General features: G+C 37.8%; 1 long non-coding RNA gene across 4 annotated transcripts in view; it reads left to right on the top strand.

Annotated features, from left to right (window-relative positions):
• Positions 1 to 18,051, top strand: part of LOC100696594 (cerebellin-1) — a 33,579-nt gene continuing 15,528 nt past the window's right edge. Inside the window, exons 1-7 of one of the 4 annotated variants that reach the window (XR_002057687.2) lie at positions 1 to 261; positions 3,801 to 3,954; positions 4,059 to 4,130; positions 11,550 to 11,621; positions 12,019 to 12,102; positions 12,188 to 12,319; positions 12,404 to 13,336. This is a non-coding gene — a long non-coding RNA (cerebellin-1). Of the gene's footprint in view, positions 262 to 3,502; positions 3,955 to 4,058; positions 4,131 to 4,282; positions 4,367 to 4,450; positions 4,583 to 4,674; positions 5,084 to 11,549; positions 11,622 to 12,018; positions 12,103 to 12,187; positions 12,320 to 12,403; positions 13,337 to 18,051 lie in introns of those variants that run through there. The other 3 variants (XR_002057683.2, XR_002057684.2, XR_002057685.2) reach the window with 3 other exon arrangements.

Here is an 18,051-nt window from a genome sequence, read left to right as displayed (position 1 = left end):
ATGTGAAAGAATATTAATCTTGAACTATTTCTTGTTTTGTTTTAGGTTTTTTTGCTTTTAAAGTTGAGTTTTCTGTTGTAACAGTTTTATGCCATCACAGGCTCAGTCGGCACAGTCCATCCTCTCTAGCTTAACTGGAAAGGTCAACACATTTGTAAAACAATAACTTCTTAAATCTCAGTTTGACTTTGACTTGTTTTTCAGAGAGTTGTTGATGTACATGGGGGGGCGAAGATCACACGTGGATGCTGTAGCCTCCAAGTGGGTGTTTTTGTTTGTCTCCTTGCTCTTTATAATCCAGACTTTGTTCTCATGCTTGGTTTATCAGTTTATTGAGGAAGAACAGAAAATGGTCTTTAATACTCATCTGAACTTGAGGGAGACCATGTTTTGTCTATGACTGCAACCTTTTGTGGAAGGTTGCTTAGTGCTATCATTTACATATACAAATACACCAAAGCATAGCTGTTTTAATTAGAAGTGAACAATTAGAAAAGTTGACTCAACTAAACACCAATTTGTAATTCTGTACTGTTGGACTAATGGATCTGTTATCTGTTTATATGCCATAAATGATATGTTTCTGATAAGTGCTGTCTTATCAGTTTTATGAGTTTACAAAATGTATTTGATGTTGTCAAATACATTTGTGTTTTGTAATTTCCCCTTTGAAGCCTTCAGTCAGCCATATTTCACACTGAGACATCGCTTTATGGTTAGAATAAGTTTGACCTCTTAAACTTTCAGTTAGTACTGTTGCTGTTTCTCAATGTCATCGTACTTAATAAGCAATTTTCTGCCAGAAACGTTAGTCAAGGATATATTTCAAATAGATTAACAGTGGCTGCAAGTTGATTTAGTTAAACCAGTGGATTAGATTTACTTGATTTTCATCACGATGTGTGTTTCAGTGGAAAAGATACACCTTTATAACAGCAATGTGAACTGTTGGTCTGCTGTAAATAGTTTTTTGGGCCAGCCACTTCTTCTTTAGTCCTCCAATTGCCAAATTTCCTCAAATTTTTTCTTCAAACTTTGCCAACATGCTGATATATGCCAAGTCTTCAGCTGATAACTTGGGAGTCATCTTGTTGGTGCACAAATACTATTCATTGTCCATCAAACTATGTTATCTTTGGTCTATTTCATAGATTCTTTTTTTTTTTTCTTTTTAATTCATGTTTTGGATGGACAGAAACATTAACAGATATACAACAGGAGTAATCATATTGTCAGTTCTCTGTCCGTTTCTTAACAGCAACAAACAAATAAGTGCTAACAATAACTAAAGAAAACCAAAAGGGAGAAAAACAAAACAACCCCCCCCCCCCCCCCAAAAAAAAAAAAAACCCAGGAGAAACAAAATAAGAAACCGCCTCCTGGGAAACACCAGCAAAAACAAAAGCAAAGAGGGCAAAACACCCTGGTGCCTAAAAACAAAACACAGCCTTGACCACTGATTACATTAAACAATTTCTTCCCTCTACTGGCTTTCAAAGAGAAAGAACAACATCAAGGATACCAATGACACATGAAAAACAAAATAACAAAACAAACACCAAAAAACCCCCAAAACACTTATCACATTATCTAAGAGACATTGTTGATGTACAACAAAAAAGGACCCCAGACCTGCTCAAAAATATCTTCTCTCCCCTTAATTCTGTACATAACCTGTTCATATAATGCCATCTTGGACATTTGTTCAGTCCATTCCCTGAGAGAACAGGGGCTGGATGACTTCCAGTGCCTCAGTATTATCCTGCATCCTGTTATGAAAGCCAGACACATCCATAGTCTCTGTCTTCTGGAGAGGATACTGTTGTCAGGTAACAGGCCCAGGACACACACAGCTGGAGACTTAGAAAGATTAAGTTTAAAAATATCATTCACCAAGTTAATGATCCCGTCCCACAAATAATCATTTTTCCGGCATGCATACAACATATGAACTAGGGTCCCAGCTTCCTCCTGACATTTCCAACAGGTGTCATTATCAACAAGCTTCAGCCTGACTAATTCACTGGGAGTCCAGTAATTTCTGTGAAGCAACTTGTATTGGATAAGTTGAGACTGTGTTTCAGGTGAGCAAACATACCATGATGAAACCAGCTTCTTCCAACTGTCCTCTAAAATCTGAATTCCCAGATCCTTCTCCCAGGACTGCCTCAGCCCCCCCAAATTGGGAGAGTGCGCCTCTCTGAACATCCCATAGAATTTGGATGCCCTGATTCTATTAATGCCAGGAGCTGCAAACACCTCCTGAATACTAGATGGAGGGTCTGGGTTATTATTCAAAATGGCTTTAATACAGTGTCTAATTTGAAAAAACCTCCAAATTTCCCTTGGATCCAGATTAAATTCTCGTCTGATTTCTGCAAACGATTTCATGCCAGTCTGCCCAAATAAATCCCCCACCTGATTGATACCTGCCCTAACCCAAGCCTCTCACCTGACCGGTTTCTTACCAATTAATATTTTCTTATTATACCAGATAGAGGCTCTAGAGGTAAGATAGGGGCTAGTGTTAATGAATTGGTGAGCTCTAAACCAGGTCTCTTGTATGAAAGCCAATACTGGATCTTTAGATGGTACTGGTCTTCCCCTCTGAGTGAGGAAGGCCTCTAAAGACGAGGGAGCCACAAGACTTTCCTCAATCGCAACCCATGATGGCTTCTCCGTAGGGGAGGTATTTATCTTAACTAACTGAGAGAGGGAGAAAGCATAGTGATACCAAACCATCTTGGACATTGCCAACCCGCCACTATCTTTAGCAACATATAGTTTGGACCGATTAAAAGATGGCTTTTTGCCTGCCCACACAAAACCCTCCACACATGTATTATAAAGCTTTAGCAAGTTATGTGGGACTGCTATAGGTAACATGAGGAGAAAGTACTGGAATTTAGGAGCAATAATCATCTTCACCAAGTTAATTCTGCCCAGAAGGGACAGATTTATTTTAACCCAATTCTGCAAAAGCGGACGAATGTTTTGAATCACTGGGGAGATATTTACTTGCATTATGTTATCTAAACCAGGGGTTAATTTAATCCCCAAGTAGGTCAAACCCTCGGGCATCCACTTCAACTGCCATGAGCTCCTAATGGCTGGAGGACACAATTTAGAAATGGGCATAGCTTCGGACTTAGACCAATTTATGGTGTAGCCAGAGATTACAGAGAAGGAATCAATAATTGAGGAGATTGCAGGAACGGCTTGTTCTGGGTTACTTGAAATCAATAAAATGTCATCTGCATACAAAAAAGTTTTATGTTCTTCTTGACCCATATCCACCCCTCTGATTTGCTTACATTCACGTAGTGCAATAGCCAGAGGCTCCAAAAGGTCTATTTCATAGATTCAACTAAAGAAATCTGAACCAATTATGTGTTTTTGAGACAGACTCCTTCTAAATGAGTGAAAAAGCAGCCTATGTCCAAAGAACAACTTTGGACATACAGAAAACCTGGAGAACTATGGCTCAAGACTATTTTAAAAAAATAATAAGAAAGTCATTTAAAGAAAACTAAAAGGAAATAAGGAGTAGCTCAAGGCCATAGTAGGTCAGAAGTACCAAGTGTTATCTTCTGCACGTGTTCATAATAAAATAATTCTGCCAATGATTGACCCAAAATTCCTGACATCAAGACGCTATATAAGGCTGGACCTAAGACAGAAACATCAGTAAACTGGACACTATGAGATCTAAGATGACAATGCTTTTTCCATTGTTGCTGCTGACCTTCCTGTCAACAGTCAGGCTTGAAACAGAGTCTGACAATGAAATTATTCCACAGTTAACGGAAACTGGATCCCAGGAGAGAGGACAAGCAAATGCTTCTGATCAACAACACAACTGTGTTACTGACGTCAATTCTGTGCTGAGAGAGATGAGTGCCTTGTTGGGTGCACTGAAGGTTGAAGTCAGACACTTGCGAGAAGACAATGAAGGTAAAGTATAATGTGTGGCCTGAGGATCCATTTAATTAAACCACTGGCATGGTGTCTGCAAATATTATATCATGCTATTTTTAATTATCTATTTATTTATTTAGCACAAGCAGCTAAGGTGAGAGAACTGGAGTTGCAAAAGACTGAGCTGGACAAGCTGAAGGAACAATATCAAGGTATATATACTCAGCAGTGAAAAATGATGACATCATGAAATATGATATATTTAAATATATGTTTTCAGTAACTGAAGCCAAATTAATAAATATTTACAATGGAAGTCGGTTTTTGCTCGTTTTTTTCTTTTAACAAATTACTCTGATTACAGCACAGTCACAAGAACTGATCTCCATTAAAGCTAAGACAAATACCACAGAAAACCTGGTGGAGACTCTAAAGAGAGAGAGAGAAGGTTTGTGAATTTAGAAACAAGCTCATTATTGCAACAGTCAATGTAACATCACTCATTTTTACGTGCTTTTGTCCTCTGTCTCAGTGAAACAAGTGGCTTTCTCAGCCTCTCTGCTAGCTGCGGGGTCAGGAACTGTTGGACCGTTTAACACACACACACCTCTGGTCTTCAGACGTGTCGTCTCAAATATTGGAAATGCATATAATCCACATACAGGTATGCATCTATGAAAAAAAGAAAAATCTGACTTTATGACAAAGTTAAGATGATTGTGGGTGACAATTCTCTATTTGATTTTAACATCACAGGATTTTTCATTGCACCAGTGAGAGGAGCTTACCACTTTGAGTTCTACATTGGTGCACATGGTCATGGTGCTCATCCTACTGGAGCAGTGTTGATCAAGAATGGCGAGCATATTTTTATTGCCTATGAACACCAGAATTCCCATTTTGGAAGTTCTGCTAATGGTGCCACATTGTTATTAGAGGTTGGAGATGTTGTGTTTTTGCGTCAGTGGGTTAACTCAAGGATTTTTGACAATGAAAATCACCATAGCACCTTTAGTGGCCATCTGCTTTTTACCATGTGAGCAGAAAACAGTTGTTAGTTTGCTCGTGCAGACTCCACTGCAGTATGAAGGTGTTCTCTGTACTGATTTTTGTATGAACCTGACTGACAAAAATGCTAAACAAAGATAACATCTGCAACAAGAAATAAAATCAAAGATGTTTTTCATTTGCATGTCTTGCATTAAAAAAGCACCACAGCACCTGACTGTTAGTCCCGTGTCAGATTTAATTAAGTGTAGAATTTTCTAAGACAACTGTACATAATATGATTATTTTATTTTTTTGGTTTGTTTTGTAGAAATGTTTTATGTGATGAAGACAATTTCCAATTTACCTTTATATCTTTATATCTATGAAAGAATCAACCTTTGTGTTCTGTTTATCGAGTAAGCTGTACAGCAATCATTATCATAATAAAATATATATTAAATTAAATATTGGCATGTTCTGTTACATTGTGTGGACTTTTACTTAACTTGAGAGAGAGATAAAGAGAGAGACAGGCAGAAAGAGAGATAATATCTCAGTTCATATGGGCTTAAAATTTAAGCAGCATTGCTCTCTAGTTGAAGCTTTAGTTAGTTCTTAGCCAGCACTGTATTAGTCCAGATTACAAACCATTTAAGCAGTGGTAGTGCACTACTGGGAACCATTTAATAAAGCATCATTACTGTGTTTACTGAACAAAAATCTAATGTTTTTTCACCGGGGAAATTATCGGTTATTACATTTTGGCCTGAGATGAACAGATGTCAACATTTTGGCAAGCAGGAATGAGTTAATGGATCACTTATAATCCAGGGGTAACCCACATCTCTCACTAACTGAATGCTCTCATTGTGCCAGGAAGGCTTGCAGCCTCAGTCTTTGCCTACCTGCTTCTTTGTCAGTGATATTTAACTTTTCCAGTAAAGTTGACGGTAATAAAAAAGAAAGAAAGAAATGAGACTAATAAGAAATGCCCAGCAATTAAGCTTATTTTTTCATGTATCAGCTTTTATTAAGTGCAGAAATTTCTAAGAAAAGTGAGGAAATTATTTTTCGTTTTATGTGAAGACAATTCCCAATTTGCCTTTAAATCTTTAAATCAATCAATTTTTTTTCTTGTCATTTGCATAATAATTGTATGAATCATAACCATAATAAAGTATATATTAATGAAATATTACCATCTTCTTCGTGGACTTTTACTTAAGTTGGGAGCAAGTCTTAAAATTAAAGCAACATTGCTCTCTAGTGGAAGCTTTAGGTAGTTTTGAGCCAGCACTGTACCAGTGCAGATTACAAACAGCAAATGGAGTAATAGTAAACACCCCTCAATAAGCTGCCTCTATAGGTTGAAAGTATCAGTGTTGGTATTGAAACTGCAAATGGTAGCCCTGTATTTATCAGTTCCAGTGTGGCACAGCAGCAGTATTTGCTTTGTGTTCTGAGCATGATGTTGATGACCTGTGTACTTGTGTTTTGAATGTTCATTTGCCTCCAACATAATCTGTGCTGCTCTCTGTCCCGGCTGTTTGTCTCAAAGAATTTCTTACCATTTTGACTCTTCCAAGAAAATGTTTACGGTCATGAGCAATGGACCCATAATCCCGAGCCTTAATTCATCATTTTTATAGTGTTTATATAGCATTATAGCATTACTCCTCTGACATTTAGAAATACACATATACTATTTTATGACTATGATTATTATTAGCAGTGATGCAGTAGCAGGGATAGCTGTATATGGTGTAACAGATGGAGAAACATATCTGTTTTTAAATGACATGCTAAGGAGGACTTATGATATTTAAATGCTGAATTCAGCACTTGCTAATACCTTACTAATGCTTTATAGCGTGGCTTTACTATAATGTGCTACCACATTTTTTAATTGTTTTTTTTTTAAAATTTATTTGTTGTTTTGACACAGCAACAATATTGACTTTGATTTTACATTTTTTTGCATAAATGAGTGTGATCACATCAAGAGGGCAAAATGAAGATGGTAAACAAAGATGTAAGAAGTATGCTATCCATTAGTAACCATCAACACTACAGGTGCTGCTAATAAATACAGGCATCGCAGACCAGCATGATATTTGAAACTGATTTACTGATATCATCAACATAACACACAATGCATCAAATAAATGCATAGCTGTTGTATTTTCAGGCTTTTGTAAACTTCTGGTTACAGCCTCTTTTACACCCTCTCCAACTCTACCTCCATATATTCAGCTAGAATAGACTCAATAAACCCTGCGCACAACTGAGCAAAAGGAATACATCATTGTCGTTGCTACAAGGAAAATACACCTCACATCCTGAATGGCAGCTTCATAAAATAGCCTTAGCAAAACAGCAATCTGCTGGTCGAATTGCCATCAGTAAAGAAGTAACTTATGCTGGACTTCTAAGCAGAGTTGCAAAAAAAAAAAAGACACATTGAACAGGCTAATCAGAGTAAAGGTTTTGGATGGGCAAAAGAATGTTGAAAAAAATATTAGAGACATATAAATCTAAGTTTGAGTTGTTTTGATCCTGAGGAACATTTGTGGGAAGTATTAACAAAGATATGCTATGCTATATTTATGCTATATTTATATTTATAAACATATATATATATATATATATATATATATATATAATTAAATTGATTGAAGGATTGAAGGGGTATTGAGAAATGAAGGGGGGCACTTTATTTAGCAATGCCATGCAATGTCTTGTAAACACCTAGAAGTAGGGGATTATTGCAGTCTTTTAGAAGAACACTGGCTTTATATATATATATATATATATATATATAAAAGAAAAGAAAAGAAAAACAACAACAACAACAAAAATCCCCTGAGCAATAAGAGTCATTAATTACTCCTGTATCTAAGTCATAAGTCACAGTGCCCTTTTTGTAGCCGTACCTATATACTGTTATTAACCACAAAACCGCTGGAAAACACTACACACATACACCCAAGAGTCAAAGTCTAAACCCAAATTATTGATTATCACATTTCTAAAGATTTTTAGTTAAATGTTTATAGGCCCATGAGTCTTTGCCACTGCAGAAGAGTTTTGTCTGTAGTAAAATCCATCATCTATTTTCAAATGTGGGTTTGTTGGAGCCTGTCCCTGCTGTTATTTGGCAAAAGGTGGAGTACACCCTAGACAGAGCCCGAGTCTACCACAGGGTCAACACAGAAAGACAGACAGCCATTCACAATCACATCTATAGTTGATTTAAAATTATTTATTTTCATTTGATGAAAGAAAAATGTGTTGTTATTAAACAAACAGGGATATTTTTTTTTATAGTTACAACATTTCAAGGGTAGTGTAAATACAACAAGTCCAAAGTAACAGTGCTATCTCCGGGAATGTTTCTGATGAAACATCCATGGTAATGATTGACCAGACAGTCACTGACACTAAAGACACTATATAAGGCTGGAGCTAAGATAGAAAAAACACTGAACTGCACAGACTCCATGAGATCCAACATGACAGTGTTTTTTCCATTGTTGCTGCTAATCTGCACTCTCTCTACAGTTCGACTTGAAATAAACTCTGACAGCAAAATTACTCCACTTTTAAATCAGGGAATGGAAACAGCACAAACCTCTGACCCTGAACAAACATGTAAACCTGACATCAATTCTGTTCTGAGAGAGATGAGTGCCTTGTTGGCTGAACTGAAAGCAGAGATTAGACACTTACAGAAAGAGAATGAAGGTACAGTAGTATGTAATGGCACAAGAAACTGCTGCTTTGATTCACTGAATTATGCCTGGATTGATTACAAGAAGGCCTATGACTCAATGCCCCACAGCTGGATACTGGAATGCCTAGAATTGTACAAGATCAACAGGACCCTAAGAGCCTTCATCAGGAACTCAATGGGGATGTGGCACACAACACTAGAGGCCAACTCCAAGCCCATAGCACAAGTCACCATCAAGTGCGGGATCTACCAAGGAGATGCTCTGTCCCCACTGCTGTTCTGCATAGGCCTGAACCCCCTCAGTGAGATCATTAAGACTGGCTACGGATACCGACTACGGAACGGAGCGGTTGTCAGCCACCTCCTGTACATGGATGACATCAAGCTGTATGCCAAGAGTGAACGAGACATCGATTCACTGATACACACTACCAGAATATACAGCAATGACATTGGAATGTCATTCGGACTGGAGAAGTGTAGTCGGATGGTAACAAAGAGAGGGAAGGTAGTCAGAACTGAGGGGATTGAACTACCAGAAGGCAACATTGCAGACATAGAGGACAGTTACAAGTACCTGGGGATCCCGCAAGCGGATGGGAACCATGAAGAGGCCGCTAGGAAAGCTGCAACCACCAAGTACCTGCAGAGGGTCAGGCAAGTCCTGAGGAGTCAGCTGAACGGTAAGAACAAGATCCGGGCCATCAACACCTACGCCCTGCCCGTGATCAGGTACCCTGCTGGGGTAATAGGCTGGCCAAAGGAGGAGATAGAAGCCACTGACATAAAGACAAGAAAGCTCCTTACCATGCATGGAGGGTTTCACCCCAAGTCTAGCACCCTGAGGTTGTACGCTAAGCGGAAGGAAGGGGGCCGGGGACTGGTGAGTGTCAGCACCACAGTCCAGGATGAGACAAGAAACATCCACGAATACATCACGAAGATGGCCCCAACTGACAGCGTGCTCAGTGAATACCTCAGGCAGCAGAAACCCAAGAAAGAGGAGGAAGGCGAGGAACCATCATGGAAGGACAGGCCCCTGCACGGTATGTACCACCGGCAGATAGAGGAGGTGGCTGATATCCAGAAATCCTACCAGTGGCTGGACAAAGCTGGACTGAAAGACAGCACAGAGGCACTAATCATGGCAGCACAAGAACAAGCTCTGAGTACAAGATCCATAGAGGCTGGGGTCTATCACACCAGGCAAGACCCCAGGTGCAGGCTGTGTAAAGATGCCCCAGAGACAATCCAGCACATAACAGCAGGGTGCAAGATGCTAGCAGGCAAGGCATACATGGAACGCCATAACCAAGTGGCCGGCATAGTGTACAGGAACATCTGTGCCGAGTATAACCTGGAAGTCCCGAGGTCAAAATGGGAGACGCCCCCAAGGGTGATGGAGAATGACCGAGCTAAGATCCTGTGGGACTTCCAGATGCAGACGGACAAAATGGTGGTGGCTAACCAACCGGACATAGTGGTGGTAGACAAACAGAAGAAGACGGCTGTAGTGATCGATGTAGCGGTTCCGAATGACAGCAATATCAGGAAGAAGGAACACGAGAAGCTGGAGAAATACCAAGGGCTCAGAGAAGAGCTCGAGAGGATGTGGAGGGTGAAGGTAACGGTGGTCCCCGTGGTAATCGGAGCACTAGGTGCGGTGACTCCCAAGCTAGGCGAGTGGCTCCAGCAGATCCCGGGAACAACATCGGAGATCTCTGTCCAGAAGAGCGCAGTCCTGGGAACAGCTAAGATACTGCGCAGGACCCTCAAGCTCCCAGGCCTCTGGTAGAGGACCCGAGCTTGAAGGATAAACCGCCTGCAGGGGCGTGCTGGGTGTTTTTATATATATATATACATATATATATATATATATATATATATATATATATATATATATATATATATATATATATGTATATATATACATATATGTATATATCTATATATATATACATATATGTATATATCTATATATGTATATATATATATATATCTATATATACATACATAGATATACATATATATGTATGTATATGTATATATATATATATATATATATATATATATATATATATATATATATATATATATATATATATATATATATATATATATATGTGTGTATATGTATTAGCTGTTTAGGAATCATGTTGATTGTTGTACGTAGGCCATGATTTTCAGAAACTCTTAAATAATTGGACAGTGTACTGATAACCAGTTTCATGGCCGGGTGAGGCCCTTTCCCTCATTATTTCCTGACAAACATAAGGGAAAAGGGCCTGTAGTTGATTCTAACTGTATTTGTTTGCTAGATTTCTCAATATGAGGACCAGAGAGACAGAGTGCAAGAGAGGCCATCATTAAAATAAAAGAGCTGGAGAAAACATTAGAATTTCTCAAGGGAAATAAGTCAGATATTCTCCAATGACCAGGTCAGTCATCTGATTTCTACCCAAACTGAGTGTGACACACAGCAACTGAATCAAAGGCCTAGAAGTACATCTCAAGGAAAGACAGCATTTGGTGATGTCTGTGGGTTCTTGATTTCATGCAGCGATTGTACTTAAAATGATGTTAATTTGTCAAATTACTTTTGAGCCTCTGAAAATAGAGGACAATAAAAATGGCTGTAATACAGAAGCAGTTATTTTAATACTTTTATTAAACATGTTGAATCAAAGCTGCAGGTCTGCATTTCACTCACATCTTGATTCTTCAATTTAAAATCCATTGTGGTGTGTACAGAGACAGAATTACACAAAAAACAACCAAAAACAACCCAAACCTAACAGTAGTATATTACAGCTATTATGACAATGGGAAAAGTGCTTCCAACTACTGATCTGAACCATATATCATCTCTTTTATTTCTTCTTCTTCTTTTTATCACTCTCTTTGTCAGCACAAGCAGCTAAGGTGAAAGAATTGGAGTTGCTAAGGGCAGAAATGGATAAGCTGAAGCAAGACAGCCAAGGTATATACGTCTGTGCTCACAAGTTTGCATACACTCATCACAGACATGAATGTCGTAGCAAGTTTGAGCTCTTAATCATTTCTTTAAACTTCTTAAAGTTTTTCCAGGGTGAAATGATGGTGTCTCATACATCTTTAATTACTTTAAATAACAAGAATTGGATGCACAAGTAACTGTAACCCACACGGGGGTCATAATTTATACATGCATGCTAAAATATACACATACAACCACACTAGTATTTGGTTAATTGTCTCCTAGCAAATCCCATTTTTCTGTGCTTTTGTAGCACGGAGAAATGGTTAGCTCAAAAGCTTAGCAACAGGTGATTTTATTGACAATTTTCAAAGTCAAATTGTAACTTTTAAAAAAAATGTAATTATTCATTTAATTCCAGCACAGGGAGGAGAGCTGATCACCATTAAAAGTAGGGCAAACATCACAGAAAACCAGGTGGAGGCCCTGAAGAGAGAAGCAGAAGGTTTGTTGAACAGGAAACAATCTCATTATTGAAACAGTTACTGGAACATCAGTCACTTTAACACGTGTGTTTCTCTCTCTCTCAGTCAAACGTGTGGCTTTCTCAGCCTCTCTGTTAGGCACAGGCTCACAAAATATTGGACCATTTAACACACACATGCCTCTGGTCTTCAAATATGTTGTTTCCAATATTGGAAATGCCTATAATTCGCACACAGGTACTCAAATACATACATTTTTTGGAATTAATTTGATTTGATGACAATGTTTACTCCATTTAAATTAAAAAAAATGTCCCACAGGTTCCTTCACTGCACCAGTAAGAGGAGCATACCACTTTGAATTCTACGTATTTGGACATCATTCACATCCTTCAGGGGCTGTGTTGGTCAAGAATGGAGAGCACATCTTTATTGCATACGAACATTCGACCAGTCCTCATTCAGTCAGTTCTTCTAATGGTGTCACATTGCTATTAGAGGTCGGAGATGTGGTGTTTTTGCGACTGTGGATTAACGCTTGGATTTTTGACGGTGGAAACCGGCACAGCACCTTCAGTGGACATCTGCTTTTCCCCATGTGAGAAGAAAAACAGCCTAAGATACCAGTGCAAGCACACTCTACCAGTGTATTAGTTACTCTGCATTTTTACTAGATATGAAGCCACAAGTATGAATATGTGAACTATGTAAACTATAATCATGTTTTCTTACTTTGTTTAGCCTTTTATTTAAGAGTTGGCAAATTTCATTTTTGAAAAAGAGAGTTTGGGTTAAATGTTTTCTTTTGCTTCTTCTTCTACTTTTTTAAAAAAGTTGAATAGTATCAGACCCAGAACTTAAACACAAATTTAGTTTGTTACGCACATGTAAATACCTTGTGATTTATAAAACCATGTTAATATAGCACGATCTATTTCCTTAGAAAGCAAAGACAGAAAGAAAGCTGTGCATTACTGGAACTGTAACTGTTTTAAACCCTTGCTTGTCAATTTACAGTCAATTAAACAAATAGCTAACTTTAGTTTTTAAATTCCATGAAAAACTCCTGCGATGTCCCACAGAGTTTACACCTTTGGCTTACACCTGGATTTCTTACATCAACACCTGGCTGCCATTAAGTATGGCTTCTGTTTTACACCTGCACTACTACACCTCAGCACAGACTTCATCCAACACATACGTTCCCACCATTTGATTGGAAATATGGACAAGCTGTAACTAATGCATCACAAACACATATTATTGCCAACTTATTTGCAGTTTAACTTTCTCCCAAATGAAAGAGTCTATTCCAACTAACTTACAACATTAACAATGCAGCACCTGCTTAGTTAAAGTTTTTATGCAACTGACTTTGATACTGACTGCTTTTAAATCTATTTTCCATTTCACAACTTTTAACCTCATATTTTGCACTTGGACCTCAAATCACAGAACGCATTTCTCCTGAATGTACCATTCACCTCCAATCCCGCTGGACTTGTGTTTAAACTGAGTTAATGGCTCAATTTAAACACATCCTAACCTAAATGTAGAATGATTTATGTACTAAATTTCAAAGAATAAATCAATAGCTTATAAGAAAGATTTTGGGTTAAAAAAAACAAACCCAAAACTTAATATAATCCTCAATGTAAAGCCCACAGCAGTAAAAGAATATTTAACAAAAGTTATCCCCTCTTCCCTTACGTCATGATTTTTTGTTTCATTTTTCCTCCACACTTTGCTGGGTGATGGGCTCACTGCATTTTTCCTCAAAAGGTGATAAGTTATTGATTGTGAACCTTTGGGCAATGTTTCCTCCTGACTACATTTTCATGTAGATCGTGTTTGTTTACTGGCACGACAGTGTCAATCAAATCTTTCTTTCTACCCAGTAGTTTTGCACTTTTAACTACATCTAAATCTAAAAGGGTTTCTAGATTTTTGTTTGACCTCGACAACTACAAAAGAAACCGCCATTTCTTAAACACAATTTAATCAGTAGAAACTGCAATTTGGGAAGAATTACAATAATTTTTATTTTTAAATTTTTTGAAAGTTAATCTCCTCTACGTGCTCAATCAGCTGTACATCCACTGGACGACACTTAATTCAACTTTTTTATTTCCATGGGTTAAAGGTGAGAAGGTTATATTTATGACAAAAAAGAATTTCTATAGCTATATGATAAATAAATTCAGTATTTTTCACACAATGAGCAAAATAAGTAATTTAAAGGGACTTACATAGTAAGGTCAAGGCAAATAATACTGTGTTTAAGTTCTGTTAGTAAGAAGCAAAAATGCTCTTTTAGAAAATAAACCTTATTGACAGTATCTTACACCAGGCCTCGATTCAGCCTCTCACTCTCTTTTAGCCAGATTAGCTTCACAAACAGGAGACTGAACTGGTTAGAGTGGCTGCTTTGGGTGGAGGGAAGCTGCACGAAGCATTGTCTCTGCATTGTTACTGTGCAGCAGGCACGTCCCGGGGGGAGGGGCTTGAGCACCCGCCCCTTTCCTGATGGGTGCCCAAAGTGCCCTTTTGTTGAGGCAATTTTTTTTTTTTTAAATTTTTAATTATTTTTTTTTTAAATGTGTGTGTGCGTGCGGAGTCCTGTCTGTGCCCCTCAACGATAATATTTAACTATTAATCACAGTTCTGCTCAGGGGCGATTTTAGCCCATTTTTTACCCCAAAGATTTCTTACTTTTTTTGACAATATTTGCTGTTTTTGTGACACACTACTAAAAATATAAAAAGCATACAGTACTTGGTTGAGACGTAACTTTCCAGGACACACTGTTGGAACACTTTATTATATGTTAGGTCTTGTCTTGTTATATCCTGTATGTTACCTAAATATAATGCCTTAAGTCTACCTGCACTTTTTTTTTATTTAATATTACCTTATTGTTAGGACTGTTTTTGTTGTGCATCTGCACTTTATTGTTGTCAATGTCTACGCATGGGACAGTGTGAAACGTAATTTCAATTCCTTTGTATGGCAAGTACATTTGAAGAAATTGACAAATAAAACTGACTTTTGACTTTTGACATTTCAACAACAAAAGTATAGATTCCCCCCCTCCAAAATGGTTTGTTCCAGCTCGCCTCTCCCCCTACTCTGGCTCCAGCACCCTTGCTGCCAGAGCGATGGTGGCTGAGACGCAGCGGAGTGGAGGTGTCAGTGTTGAAAACTTGTTTCCCGACGATGTTTGCTACCCTACCTACAGTTTGTCCTACTCTGTAGTAAAATCAGCGACATTTGACCGTCCTGTTGCTCCCATTGAAATGTATACAGCCTATTTAAAATCTAAAACTTAAAATTGTCCGTAGCCTACTGTTGTTACCACTGTCCTGTTTGAAATGGTTACTAACTAGCTAACTGACTGAATCCCCATTAACCTTATAACTCCTGTTGTGTGTGTGTGTGTGTGTGTACAGAGAGACAGTTCATAATGGATATAAGGAAAATTTTTCAAAAAAAGGAGCCACATTCAGGTAAAAGTGTAAAATCAAATGATCAGTCAATAAAGGATTATGTTGGATCAGTGTTTCAATATTTATATCTTTTATTAGATGTTCATGTTGTTTGGTTATTTGCCTTTTGGTTGAAAGTACACTGAGAGAGGACTTTTTGTTAGTGATCTTAATAGTATTTTTTCATATTAATGTAATTTTTCATCTAATTGAATACAATCTATTTGTGTATGATTGTCAGTCCAAAGAGGGAGAGAGGAAAGAGGGGAACATGAGGAGAAAGTACAAGGTCAGGAAGAACCAGGTAAGAAAACAGACAGGGAACAGTGACAGGCAAAACAGAAACTGTTAAACTGACAAAGAGAAAAAACCTGATTTTACTCATACAGTCTGGAAGTTGTGTCCTCCCTATATTAAAGCTGCTATACAGAATCTGCAAAACAAACTGGGTTGAAACATGTTTGACCCTCTTTAACAACATTCCAACATAACATTATCATTGCTTGGGGAGATTAAAATTAATGATATATTTTTATGTGGTTCAGCCACAACTCTACTAAAACCTCAGCCAGTAATAGGTAGGCCAACTTTTGAACCGTCCAGTTGTCTGTATGACTGCCGCAGTACAGTATCAGAAAGTGCCAAACAGAGCCCTGGTGGAGTGAGGAGCTGTAAAGAGAAGCAGATGCTCTGTTTATATTCTAAAAGTGTTTTAAGCTGGCTTGTTTCAAAGATTCTGTACAGCAGCTTTAAATGTTTTCCAAAAGCACACATACACTTATCAGTGTTTCTCAAACTTTTTACAGTGTGTACCACCTGAGAAAATGTCAAGCTCTCCCAAGTACCACTATGAAAGCATGAAACTCATAAATCTTACAACACAAAATTTGTATTATTAAATTAGTAAAATTAGTATCTGCAGTAAAGATTTTTTCATACATTGTATACATTCTACCACAGGCAAAGTTGCCTCCATTTTATTAATATTTTGTAATAATTTATTTGTAATAACTTATTCTGTTTTGGGAGTATTTTTTTATGTATCTGTATTATATTATACATACTCATTAAAAGTGAATCTCTGTCCAAAAAATGCAGTCAGTTTACTTTTTACTCACTATGAGCATGATTCATTATTCTCCCCCAGTAATTAAGGTTAGAATATGTATTTTTTTATTCCAATCCATTCTTCTTTTGCAGCATTTAAATAACCTTTATCAGATTTGATGGTTTTGTTACAGCCTTTTAAAAAAGTGTTTGGTTTTTCTTTCACAAATGTGGGGATTAAATTGTGTTAAAATGTACAAAACAGTGATGTCATGTTTTGAGACGAGGACCCAGGCACAGACAGAAGTGATGAATTTAAGAATCTTATGATTTAATAAAGAAATTTGCAGACTTGCACAGAGATGGTAAAATTATGATGACTGATAATGGAGACGAAGACAACAGACGACGAGGACAGGGAGGGACAGGGGTTTAAATGCACCAAGGAGACAGTCATAGAGAACTTGGGACAACTGGAGACATTTAAGGATGCAGGGACTGACAGAGACAGGGAAGAAGTCTCATCGTGATGTGTAAAGTTTATTTTGCCTGGCTGGGCAGCTCTCTGGGTGCTCAGCACCCCCAAAGCTCTGATCCTAGAATCGCCCCTGGTTCTGCTAAATAAAAGGATCTGGCTTGCATCAGTCACATGATCACCATTAACCAATGATTGCCCTTAACGGCAGAACGCGCTGGTTGCGAGCCGGGAACGAGCTCAGAAAGAGCACGCGCATTTTTTGCGGTCCGGAGCTGTAGGAGAAAAACAAATTACCTCAGAGACACAGACTGATGCGACAAAACCAGTAAGGTGTACAGCGCACACTGTAGTCTACAGCACACAGCAGTATTAGCTTATTACGTACACGTTGGTAAGTGGTCTCGTGGCAACTGACGAACTGAAACAAATGAGCGTGCTGTGTGCGTAACAGCGCGACAGACATTACCTGTCCTTTTATTAACTGTACAAGTAGTGCTGGTCATAGCTGCTGGCTAACTGGGTAAGGCTGTCATAGGTCTGTAGCTCTGTCCACCGTTTTAGGGAACATATTTCGTTTTAAAGTAAGTTACAGGGCTTTTCCTGCCTTTCCGGAGGGCTTATATTTCACTTAAAACGATCTAATATGCATGTCCACATAATTATGGATTAATATTATTAATTATATTAATTATAATATTTAAAAAACACGCTGTATTTTAAGAACATAGATTAAGAAACAGATTATATTAGATTTATATTTTAAATAAGACAAAATGCTGATTTTACAGCAGCAAAATTATTGTATCTCTACAGTTTAAAAATGTAATAAGCTTTCTGCCTGCACAGAGTGGATAGTGAAACAAATGGAATCATCATAAATACATTATTTCAAATTTATTACTTTTTTCCCCTCATTGCTTTATTGTTGTAGCTCTAGTAATAAATAATAAGGGAAGGAT

This window comes from Oreochromis niloticus, linkage group LG20 (genome assembly GCF_001858045.2).
Source record: "Oreochromis niloticus isolate F11D_XX linkage group LG20, O_niloticus_UMD_NMBU, whole genome shotgun sequence".
NCBI classification, from domain to species: Eukaryota; Metazoa; Chordata; class Actinopteri; order Cichliformes; family Cichlidae; genus Oreochromis; species Oreochromis niloticus.
The sequence above is the reverse complement of the archived record's forward strand: the minus strand, read 5'-3'. Positions and strand labels throughout refer to the sequence as shown.